Source organism: Labeo rohita, chromosome 7, assembly GCF_022985175.1.
Source record: "Labeo rohita strain BAU-BD-2019 chromosome 7, IGBB_LRoh.1.0, whole genome shotgun sequence".
Classification (NCBI taxonomy): Eukaryota; Metazoa; Chordata; class Actinopteri; order Cypriniformes; family Cyprinidae; genus Labeo; species Labeo rohita.
The window spans coordinates 36991103-37003716 of record NC_066875.1 but is presented as its reverse complement, the minus strand read 5'-3'; the positions used below and the strand labels follow the sequence as shown (position 1 = coordinate 37003716).

At 37.2% G+C, this 12614-nt stretch overlaps 1 protein-coding gene across 4 annotated transcripts in view; it reads left to right on the top strand.

Moving 5' to 3' along the window:
• htr2cl1 (5-hydroxytryptamine (serotonin) receptor 2C, G protein-coupled-like 1) overlaps positions 1-12614 on the top strand; it is a 113466-nt gene that overhangs the window by 16693 nt on the left and 84159 nt on the right. For 2 of the 4 annotated variants that reach the window (XM_051113987.1, XM_051113991.1), the window contains exon 2: positions 6336-6457. The exons of the other annotated variants lie outside the window; for them this stretch is intronic. The gene's annotated coding sequence lies outside the window, so the exon portion shown is untranslated. The remainder of the gene's footprint in view (positions 1-6335; positions 6458-12614) is intronic. 4 annotated transcript variants of the gene reach the window in all.

The following is a 12614-nucleotide window of genomic DNA, read 5'->3' as shown; positions in this document are numbered from 1 at the left end:
ACTAACTTAAGTCGCCCCGAATGAGTCTGAACTGTGTAATAATTTAATTTAAAGCACAGCCACCACAAATTCAGACTTTTTTTTAACTTATATTTTTGGGCTTTTTATGCCTTTTGTTGTGATAGGACAGTAGAGAGATGACAGGGAAAAGCTGGGAGGAGAGAGGGGAGCAGGATCGACACGGGACCTCGAGACGGGAATCGAACTCGGGTCACCGTGAGCGCAGTTGTCATAACAAGATCATAACATGAATAACATCATAACAAGAAATAGTTTAATAGCTATGATACTGGGTTTGAAATCAAAAGCATAGTTATGACAGAACATCTAACAATGCCTTGGAAAAAACAGTCTTAAAAAATAAAGTTTATGCATAAACCCAAATAGGAAATAAAACAGTTATCGAATAAGCATGTGTCCTATTCCGTGTCCTAAACTCCTGAAACATTGGTGTCTCATTTTAGAGCAGTCAATGCAATTTAAAAGAAGTCAATTCAATCTGTAAGTGGGGGTGGGGGTGTGAAAATTTCAGATGTAATCAAGTTGTAATCACTAGCATTTTTCAAAAGTAACTGTAATTTAATTACATATTTTTTCTCAGTAACTGTAACTAATTACAATTACATTTATTTTGTAATTAAATTATGTAATTCCGTTACATGTAACTAGTTACTCCCCAACACTGCTGGTAACCAAAACAGCTTTGTTACCAACAGTCTTTAAAATACCTTCTTTTATGTTCCACAAAAGAAAGGTTTGAAACGGCATGAGGGTGAGTAAATGATGACAGAATTTAAATTTTTTTTGGTGTACTGTCCCTTTAATGTTTTTATTTATTTTTTTATTTTTTTATTGAAATGATACTCTAAATAAGAAACTAAATCTGCCATCTGCTGGTGGTAAATTTATAAATCATTCAAATAGCTAATTCATTCAGGAATGAAGTAAATGGCTCTCTTTATGAATGGGCCTTTGAATCATTGGTTCACATGATTCATTCAAAACGCAGATTCATTCAGAAACTAAACACCGCTGTGTTGCTCAGAGATGCACAACAGTTCTGCTATGGCTTCAAAGGTAATATGTTCTCTGCAAAATTAAACAAAAACAAATAATATTGTGTTTAAAATATAACAAAGTATCAACTTCTTATTCACTGAACTATTGTATAAAATCACATTTAAGCTTGTGATAAATCAGGACAAAATCAGCGCTCCGATGTCCCCTTTAAAAATGAAACAAGTTCCAGACTTATCTCAGGTCTGACCTACGTTTGAGGCACTTGTTAAAGTTCTGAGCCCCAACCGTGCTTTGGTCTCAGGTCAGACCTTGGATTTTCAGGTCCGTGCAGACTCATAAAAACCTCTACCCTGTAGGTTGTAAGAGAATATACTGTGGTTTGTTTCACAGACTGTTGTCAATGTGTATTTCATGCAGTGGGAGTTTATGATAATGTGTGAGGAAAGCTTCACAAATCTTGGCCAAAACACACACACATACTTACAATTGATCCAAACCATGAGGCTGCCCTCTATTCTTATAATCCTCTTTGCTTTGTGATCTTTTTATCTGGGGTCTTACGGATGACAGAGCAGAGTGAGGAAGCAAGACCTCTCCACAACAGTCTCAGGGAGACTCTGAATCTTTGGGATTGCTGTATAACAGCTTGGAAGAAACCTGTTTTACAGCGTATTGTGCAACAAACAATGTGCCTACTAAGAAATCTACCTCTCTCACACAAATGCACATACTCTGGCATCTTGCCCCTGGAGAAAAAGGCACCTTGCTGGCTTTAGAAGCGTTCCCACCAAGGAACGTTTTCATATTTCCTATAACTATTGGTGAAAGCACATGCTTTTTGGCATGTTCACACCACAGGAACTAAGAGTTTTAGTTATAGGAAATTAGCTCCTACTTCAGAGTAGGGTCTAATCCAGCACAATAGAATGTAAGTGTATGTTGTTTGGCCAAATGCAAGCCATACGAAACACACCCTGGCATTTTAAGCACACAGTTTACATATATTTACTCTACAGCCTAACTCCAGTGGTCATGGAAAACTGATAAATGGACTGACACCGAAGTTCAGGTTCTTCTCAGTCCTCCACCCCTTAAGCACTTGCCGTTATTGAATGGCACAATTAAATGACATGTCTGTGGCTGGCTTATGCCACTTCAGAGTTCCTACTGGCATTGCAAATGCAACCAGGAAAATGGGCCTGGGGAAAGTGTAGTTCTTGTAGGATCACCGTGGTGGCTAGTTCCTATATCTGAGTTTGTGATATTGTTTTTTTGTTATTTCTGTCTTTGTGTAGGTTGTTGCACATATACACACATGAACACACACCTCGCTGACTCTGTGATGTCCCTTCTCGTCCTAATGCCACTCAACAGTCGCACCGAGGATTACGGGATGTAAAGTTCTCTGACGGTGTGTCATTTGCTTGTCGGCTTGCAGACAAGCATCGCTGAGCGTATATACCAGTAACTACAGAGATAAGAAACTAAGAAGTGGAAAGAGTAAGAGAAAAGTGCGGATTAATGGGATTCTTTAGACAGCATGTTCCTCTGCAGTAGGTTTTTGTGTCTGTGGGGCAGAGGTTGTCATATAGTGGAGTATTTGTTATTAATTTTGTGGGACAGGTGATGGATCAAAAGTTTATTTGTCAAGTTTGTATTTAGAATTTGAGTTGCTTTCAGAAGAAGTAAACAGAAGAAGTAAACATCTCAGCTCATGGGTCATGATCCAAAAATTGTTTCAAACTTTTCTAATGGAGGGAAAAAAGCAATGTTAAATGCAAACAGTAAAAATGTTTAATATATACAACCATTTACACATTTAATATGTACAATATGTACAAAGATTTTTTTTCCACCCACCAGCCAATTATCAGTCATTCAGAACATCGACCAGCAAAACAAAATGATCAGAAATAAACCAATTTATTAAAGGGATAGTTCACCCAAAAATGAAAATTGGCCCATTATTTACTCACCCTCCAGGCATCCTAGGTGTATATGACTTCCTTTTTTCAGACGAATCCAATCAGAGTTATATTAAAAATTATCCTGGCACTTCAAACCTTTATCATGGCAATAGGGGGGTGTTTCTCTTCATCAATCCAAAACAAGTCCAATAAAGTGCATCCACTTTATTGAAAAAAGGCCTCCTGTAGCAAAACAATGCATTTTTGTAAGAATCACTTTAATCTAGCTTGCGCCAACTAGTCGTACAAGGAACCAGCTCCGGGCAGATTACATAGGATGTCGGCGTTTCGCATGCGCCGGTGAGACTCAAACAAATTAACTTTTGTTTACAGGAGCAAAGGAAAAGGTCTCCTTTCAGTTTATATCAAAATCCTCCTACATTTTTCTTTACAAATCCTCTTTATGAACTTCTAACTCGTGACACGGCACGTTCGTGTCTTCCACGTCATCTGCCCGGAAAGGGTTCCATGTACGACTAGTTGGCGTAAACTAGATTAAAGTGATCCTTACGTTTTGAATATGGATATTTTTCTTACAAAAATGCATCGTTTCGCTACATGAGGCCTTTATTCACCCCCCGGAGCTGTGTGAGGCACTTTTTATTATGGATGGATGCACTTTATTGGACTTGTTTTGGATTGATGAAGAGAAACACCCACCCATTGGCATTCTAAAGCTTGGAAGTGCCAGGATCATTTTTAAAATAACTGATTGGATTAATCTTAAAGAAGGAAGTCATGTACACCTAGGATGGCTGGAGGGTTAGTAAATAATGAGCTAATTTCATTTTTGGGTGAACTAACCCTTTAATAAGTCAGATTCTGAATCATTGAATGGCTTTCGGCTTTGCAGCAGTCAATCATTGTGAACTAACTAACTAGCTAAACAAGGACAGTGAGTCTAATAACTATATGGGCAACTGGTAATGTTGGAGGACAGAGATGGCATGGGAAGTGATAGGACATCATTTATAAATCATAACCTGCCAAACTGCCTACTAAGTTGATGTGTGTTATTGATTTTCATCCGGATTCGTCGGGTTGGTGGGTGTTAATTTCAAACCCCGTATACAACTCATCTAATGTATATTCTGTCTACTGAAATTGCATGTGAAGCACTGTCAGCTGAATGTTTACAATAGTGTGATACACTGAGCAGATATATTGTATTTATGGCATCTGGTCAGTCTATAAAAAGTGATTTTGAAGCTGGTTATCCTCTTTGCTGAGCTGATGTGATTGTCTGTTTCATACAGTTATAGATGAAGTAAGGATGGCCTCTGTGGTCTTACTGCCGTGTGTAGAAGATTGAATTTCTTTAATTGTCTCAGAAAGTCAATCCTCTGGGTCGTGTTTTCTTTTACTGTAGAGTCAGTGATTGCCTCCCACTTGAGGCACTGTGAAATTATGGGTCCTATCAACTTGAAGCTGTGTTAACGTGAAGATGGTGTTAAAAGGTCATTGTAACGGCTCCGGTTCCAACATCGTTTGACAAACCGCCTATAGGCAGCTTCTTCGCTGTTGCTCATGAGGCTAGTCAGCACTGTGTCTTTGAGGAACTCAAAATTGTGGTTATGGTGTGGCTCTTTCATAAGAAGTGAATTTTTGAGGATTTATTAGCAGAAATATAAAGCTTGTAACTATATGAAAGCAGTTGCATTAATTCTAATTATTAAATCTATGCATTATTTGAGCTAAAAAAGCTGTTTACAGTCATTTTGGGATTTATGGGGTTACAATGTCATGCACTAAAATCATGTTAACATGCATTATGTTTGTCTTGTGGCTATACTTGTGAAATACTGAGTATTGTAACATTTACTAATTAAACGTCTGTCATTATTTACTCTACATTATTTACCACCCTTATGTTGTTCCAAGCCTGTATGACTAACATTCTTCTGTGGAACACAAAAGAAGATATTTTGTGTTGTTCTTACAATACAATCCATACGAATTCTTTTAAAAAATCAGTTTTGTGTTTTACATACAGGTTTGGAATGACTTGAGTTAAATAGTTTTTTTTTTCACTTTTATGTTAACTATACCTTTAACTTGAAATATTTCTTAAAAAGTCAAATTTTTATGTTATATAATCTGCTTCTGTGCTGTCTTTGCTGTGAAAGGTGGCATTAGAGAGTGCTAAGATTTACAGAAAAAATAGATTCCATGTGCACAGTAGGTTTTATAGATGGTCTTTAATTGTATTGGGAATATCTTCTAGACTTGTTAATGGGTCCTTGGTGAACAAGTCCACTTAAAGTTTTCTCTTCTACACTGAAGTCCTAGCCATCTGTCTTCATGTGTTGATGTTGAAATTTCACTATTAAGACCTGTAGTCATCGTGTTTTCTCATTACTTTGCTTTAAGGTTTGACACAGGAGGTCGTATTGATTGCAGATGAGTGTGAGTGAATAGCGCACAGACATTGTTTCAGAAGATGTGGACAGAATGTGCCAGACATTGCAGACTCCTATTCAAGCGATCATTTGAGGAATAAAAACACTTTAACACTGGAAACATACTCCCACATCTTACACATAGACTCCAGTGTGACTTCTCATCATGGGGCAGCAGTAAATCTTGTTTTTGGAATTCTATTTCTGCTGGTCCTTTCTCCGTGGTCATCTAGCCACAAATATTTCTGTAATGTGACCCAAAGGGATTAGACCTGTCAAACTGATGAATGACCTGCTGTTCAGATGTGTAATGAAATGCATCCTGGACATGATTTGGACTTAATCTCATGTCTCACTGGGCTGTTTTCCTGGATGCACATTAAGAAAGGCCAGTTCAGGTAGAGAGAATTTGTGGGGAAAAGACTAATAAAATTGTTCTGTATTCAGGTACTTGTTCCCTTGTTCCCTGCTTTGTAGGAGAATGGATGGAGCACCGTTCTTATAGAGATTTTAGAGAGTTAAGGTAATGAGCCCCTAAGAAGATTATATCTTCAGAGGACCTAAAAATTTGACCTTTTTTTGTGAGCTAAAAAGTTTTTAGTGAAATCCCAGCTAAATAACAGTAAAATAGATTAAATCTCATGCATTATGAATTTTGGAAATGGCAAAAGGAAGCAAAACTTTTGTGGAACGGAAAGGAGTGTAATTACTAGAAAGCTTTTTCCCCCCTGTGATATCTTAGAAACTTCTGCATGACTTTCCCATAAACCAGAAATGAGCTTACCAGTTAGTGTAACAAGATGGAAATGCAAATCCAAGAACCATTGTGTTCTACCGCTTCTGGGCCAAACAATGCTTTATATACAAAGCCTGACAAGAGAAAATTAGTATATACTGATGGATGACTTGCATCGTAGACATTTGTTTTAAGACTGATGACTTTGTTTAGGAAGCTGATATCTTGGATGATGCGAAAACCGTGGGTTGCAGCTCGGATTGACCCATCATAAAGCACAAAGAGGAAACATGACGGAGAAGACAAAAAAAGAAGAGAAACATATTAATCAGAAGGTACTTTACTTTTGGGTTTTATGCCTATTTTGTAGTTTCGACTGTTACATTTCTGCTAGTTTCCTGGACTTGTGACTGTGTAAGGCACCTGTCCGTTATCATTACTCTTGGATTTCATGGCTTTTCTTTTTCTGACTTCGAAGTGCATTCCCAGATTTCTTCAAAGATAAACTTCAAAGCTGGTTCAAGATTACTTAGAACTTCAAATGAATGTTTTACCCATTAACATTAAAGGTATCAAACCCACTACAAATCTGTAGCTAATCTCCAGTCTCTATGACCCCACAATCCATGAACTGAATGTAAAACATGAACTGAAAATATAGTTTCTAACATGACATTATAGTCAATCACATCCACTGAGAGAGAGCTCTAATTACTCACTAAAGACTGGGGAGATCCCTAGGAGATCCCTGTTAACTGCATACACTTCTGACTAATGGTTGGAAAACTTTTAGAACTCTTAATAACACACAACTAATTCTTAAACTGGGCAAATAAAACAAATATAAACGGCCGCTGACAGAAACCAGAGACGCTGGAGACGCACACAAAGAGGAGAAAATACTGTAGCAGACAGAGCAAGTTCACAATGCGTGAAATATAGGAAGAAATTTCTAAATAATGAACTGGGTGAAGGAGTTCATATGAATTTATCTCTAAGGGGAACTGACTGTCTTCAGAAAAGTTTAGATGGTATTTTCTTTTTATCTTGCCTCCATTTAGAGGGTTTGCACTGTCACGATTTGGTCAGTTACCCGGAAACGTGGCCATATTGGCGATACTCGAATGTAAACAACAGCATTGATTGTACTACTGAATGTGTTGTTCTGCTAATTTATACTTTTTAAATCATGGGAAAAACGTGTGGAAGCTGTTAAATCATGTAGAGAAGGACTTATTAAGCAGAAATATTTTGACAAACTAAAGCTAGTAGGTGGTAAAGATACGTACAAGCAGTATTAATTAAGATATTAGTCTAATATTTCACCTACCTGACTGGAAATGATAAGAAGAAACACTAATGTTGTCAAGATTCTTGCCAACTACCTTTTGTTGCTCGGACAGTTTTTTTTTGCACACTTCTTCTTAATTTGTTATAACTTTTGCCAGTCTATAGTACTCCAAATGTTTTTTTCTGGTCCGACCAATTGGTACAGCCCAAAACATGACAATAATTGACCTTTTTTAGCAGCGATAATCAGCAAAATACGCGAGTTTTGTTCACATTCAGTGAGAATTGTTTACATTCAGTGTCACCAATATGGCCGATTGATGACGTGTCGTGAAAACACTCTATAATGCATATTAATGTAGTATTTAAAAACACTATATCGCTGCTGTTCCATAAGCGCCACCTGCTGTCAGAGAGTGAATTTGCATCTCATTCAGTACATCTGCTGTTTTTAGTTTAGATATGATTTATGTAGCATAATATCACAGAGCTAAGGCCAGACCACTTTTTGCTTTACATTTTGAAATTATACAGTCAAATTTACATAAAAAACTGCTCATGTTATATGTGGCATGTTTGTTTGGATCTTGATTTAAAATGCAGTGGTTCTGCAGCTGTCCCATGCATTTTGAATCATTTAAAGGCGCAGTCAGGGAAAAAACATGATGAACCGTCAAATCACCAGGATCCTAAAAAGAACATGTGATACAGATTTTTGGTCGTGATATAATCATTTAGTGAAGTTTATGCTGTGGTAACAAGGGATAGAAAAATAAACTTACTGTACTTAGAGATATATTTTCTTAAAACAAGACATGGATCAGAAAATGATTTTCACTGTGCTCCAAGACAGAGACCATCACAAGCCAAGACAAAATCAAGTCAGTTTTATGGGGGAAAACTGGCATCACTCTTACGAAATATGATGAACAGCAAGAGTAATAAAGACAGCAGCTTGCGTGAAGGCGGCAGTGTGGTTGGAGAGGTCAATGAAGCGTAGAGCATCTTGGTCTATTTTTCTCCTTCTCACTGGGATTGATTCACTAAAGAGACTATAAATGGAATATAAATATTTAAAGAGGTGCAAATGGTTACTCCAAACAAAATATTTAGCTTTTGGAAAGTCGCTGGGTAAATCTATTCTTTTGTGTGCGCGGCCAAATGTTCACGCGGTTTGACAAGTTCTGCACTCTCTGTCTCTTCCAAATGCATCTCTTGGATGTGAACTGCTTCATTTGGGTGACAACGCAGAACTAAGAAGAACTTGTCTCTAATCCATGTAAGAAAGAAGAAGCCAGGGGCATGGGGAGGAAATTAAATTAGCGGATTATTCATTTGGAAGGCCGACAATAATAATACAGATGGGTGAGAAGTTGTATATCCCATATCTCTGCTTCCTTTTGCTTCTTTATTTTAAAGAGCAGTTTTCAGCATCTCCATCAACAGTAGCCGTCTCTCACTCAGTTTCTGCTCACACTGCCAAATTTGATTTGTTTCCATCCCTTTTATGGTGTCACACGCTATTCCCTGTAGTAACGCTCCCATAGCGACCCAGAGATCACAGCTTTGCTTGCAGGTTAGTGCCAATGAAGTTTTGGGTTAATACACATGACTTTTTTCTGCAAGGTTTATTTTGCTAGTCAGAAATCTGTCTGTTTTTTTTAGTGTGTCTTTTTAGTCTGTCGGTTGTTTTCCAGAGAGGCGAATTTGAGGCATCACATTTTGTGACACTGAAAAACAAGCACATGCTGCCTGTCAGCTAAACCGGGTCTGTCACTCTGATGTGTCACAACCAACCTTAACCCCCGACTGAGCTGCACCACTGTGTGGATTCAGACAGCCTATCACACTTACTTTCATTCTGTGGCTCTCTGTCTGTCACAGAAGAGATGGATGACATCAATGACAAATTACTGATCTGTGCCAACCCCAAGAAACATTCTCTCTCTCTCTCTCTCTCTCTCTCTCTGTGTGTGTGTGTGTTAAGTGCAAAATCAGATCGCTGGCCTTTTCGGTTCCCACAGCCCAGAGTCATGTGTTTTTTTACTTTAGTGTGAGAGACTATTCTCAATAGTCTACCCTACTATTCTCAACAGTGTCACAGATGGAGAATTCAAGGATTTTCTGTCCTCTCCCCCTATCAAATGCTTTTCATTACCCTGAGTGTGAATAGATCAGTTCAGTGGAGAGTAGAAGAGAGATGGATAGATAGATATAAAATGTGTATTACTATAATATTTATTGTCTGACTGTTTATCTTCAAAGAAAAAATATAAAACAAACAAACACTGATAGAAAAATTTCATCTGTCTGTCTGCCTCAAAAGAAAAACTGGGAGAGAGATTGATGTTTTCAAAATCATTTTGTCTGTCCGTCTGTCTGTCTATCATTCTATCTACCTATCTATCGTTCTATCTATCGTTCTGTCTATCGTTTTATCTATCTATCTATCTATCTGTCTATCTGTCTGTCTGTCTGTCTATCATTCTGTCTATCATTCTATCTACCTACCTATCTATCGTTCTATCTTTCGTTCTATCTGCCTATCTGTCTATCTGTCTATCTATCTATCTATCGTTCTATCTATCGTTCTATCGTTCTATTACCTATCTATCTGTCTATCCGTCTGTCTGTCTGTCTATTGTTCTATCATTCTATAATCTATCTGTCTGTCTGTCTGTCTATCTGTCTGTCTATCTATCTATCTATCGTTCCTATCATTCTATCGTTCTATCGTTCTATCTATCTGTCATCTATCTATCATTCTGTCTATCTATTTATCTATCTATCTATCGTTCTATTGTTCTATCTATCATTCTATCGTTCTATTGTTCTGTCTATTGTTCTATCTGTCTGTCTGTCTGTCTATCATTCTGTCTATCAATCTATCTATCTGTCTGTCTGTTTATCGTTCTGTCGCTCTATGTATCGTTCTATCTATCTATCTGTCATCTATCTGTCATCTATCTATCTATCTATCTATTTATCTATCTATCTGTCTATCTATCTATCTATCTATCTTTCTATCTATCGTTCTGTCGTTCTGTCTATCTATCGTTCTATCGTTCTATTGTTCTATGTCTATCTGTCTATCTATCTATCTATCTATCTATCTATCTATCTATCTATCTATCTATCTATCGTTCTCTCTACCATTCTATTTTTCTATTTATTTATTGTTCTGTCACTCTATTTATAATTTTGTCTCTGTATGTAGAAAAAGAAAAACAGGACAGAAATTGATAGTCTATCTGTGTGTCTTTTGTAGGTGTATAGCTCTAAAATTTTATCACCACATTTTAAAACTTTTGTCAGTAACACTATTGCGCAATGCAAGATGTATTTAATTTGAATTTGTGATTTCTAAAAAATAATTCTATGTAAAAGTGTTGTGTAGTATACAGGTAAAGAGGACATTGGATGCCCATTTTCCACAATTTGATATGATTCTTTAGGGTTTACATGAAATGTCTGTAACACCCTTTTTACTTTTAAAGTGAGCTGTTTTGGTGCATGTCTGTTTAAATGTTAATGAGCTCCTGCATTGCTTACGAGACATTGTTACTATAGCTGCTCGAGTGTGGAGAAAATGCTGGACAGCGTACAATTGGCTGATTGCGGAAATATGCTAATATGGGACAGTCTGTCAGTGGGCGTGGGCGGGGCTTGAGCAGTATGACATCATACTGAAAATCAAAATGGCTTGATAATTGAGACCGTTTAGGTTTTTTTGGGCATTAAAAAAATGAGTGAATGCATTTTTATCATTATAGAGGTGTTGTGTCCACACACTGCTAAGACACAACAAATTTTGCGTCTGATCTCCTCTTTAAGATAATTAATTATATTTTATAACCATACCCATCTTGGGGAATAAAATTGCGAGAAAAAAAAATTGAGCTTGTGTGTGTGGGTGGGTGTGTTTAATATATATTTAGCCCCTGAAATCACACTGCCATGCCCCACTGCCCACTCCATCAACCAACTGATGCACAAAGTCATTCAGGAGTCATTTAAACCATCACACTCCAATGCCAAGTGTCACTCAAGAGTCATTCAGAAACAACTCACACTAAATGAATTTGCTCTCTAATGCAAAGACTAATTCAGGAGTCAGCTAATTCAACATACTCAATGAATCTCCACACACGTGCAAAGTGTCATTACATTAAGAACACTTAGAATCACTTGCTTTGAAAAACAGGACGTCAGTGAATTCTCAATCAGTCAATGAAATATTCTCTGTAATGACTCAGTAATCATTTAATGGATGCATTCTAATGTTTTGTGAGAATACAAAACACTTTTGCACATCCTTTCACACTGTATATGTACATTCACAGACACATTTACATCTGTATTTTTTCATTTTTTTCTGAAAAATGTGTAAATAGTGTTTCCCCATGTCTATTCTGGGTGCAACCAAAAATGTCACTGTGAAGTTGCAAGGGTTTCTTGAAGGTTGCAATATGATTAAAGTCGTTTGAACCCTCAACAAAGATTGTAAGCTATTGCTTTGGCCCTTTGTTAAAGTTTTATTTGATCCAGGCTGAATCAAGAGAAAGATTTAATGGAAATACTTCAGGTATTTGTTAGTAGTCATATTAGGTTTCTTCCTCTGCAGGTTCCCCAGAGGTAGCTGGTGAGTGATTCTTTTAAAGGATATTGTTTACACAGTTTTAAATGTATTCTCCCTCTGCGGTTTGGTAGGAAGGATGGCCAGCAATACCGGTAGACAGACTGAAACAGTTGAAAGGGTAAAAGAGAGGAGCTGTTCACCTGTCTTTCAGCTTCTCTTTGTGTCATGTTGTGTGTGTGTGTGTGCGGTTGGAGGCAGAAGCGTGAGCACTTTTAGTATAGGAAGGGAAAGAGAAGGAAAAAGACAGAATGAGTGAGTGTGAGTCTGTGTGTTAGATATAATTAATGTGTAAAATGGTCAGTCTTTCTCCCAAATGAAAAAGGACATGTTAGAAAATGTGCCTTGCATAATTAAATTAAAGCTTGGTTTAGGGTATTTGCATTGTGACATTAGTTTCATGAATGTTAAAGTTCACCTAAAAATAAAAATTCTGTTATTAATTATTCAACCTCTTGTTGTTCCAAACCCGTAAGACCTTTGTTCATCGGAACACAAATTGAGATATTTTAGATGACATCCGAAAGCTTTCTGACCCTGCAATATACAGCAATGCAACTGACACG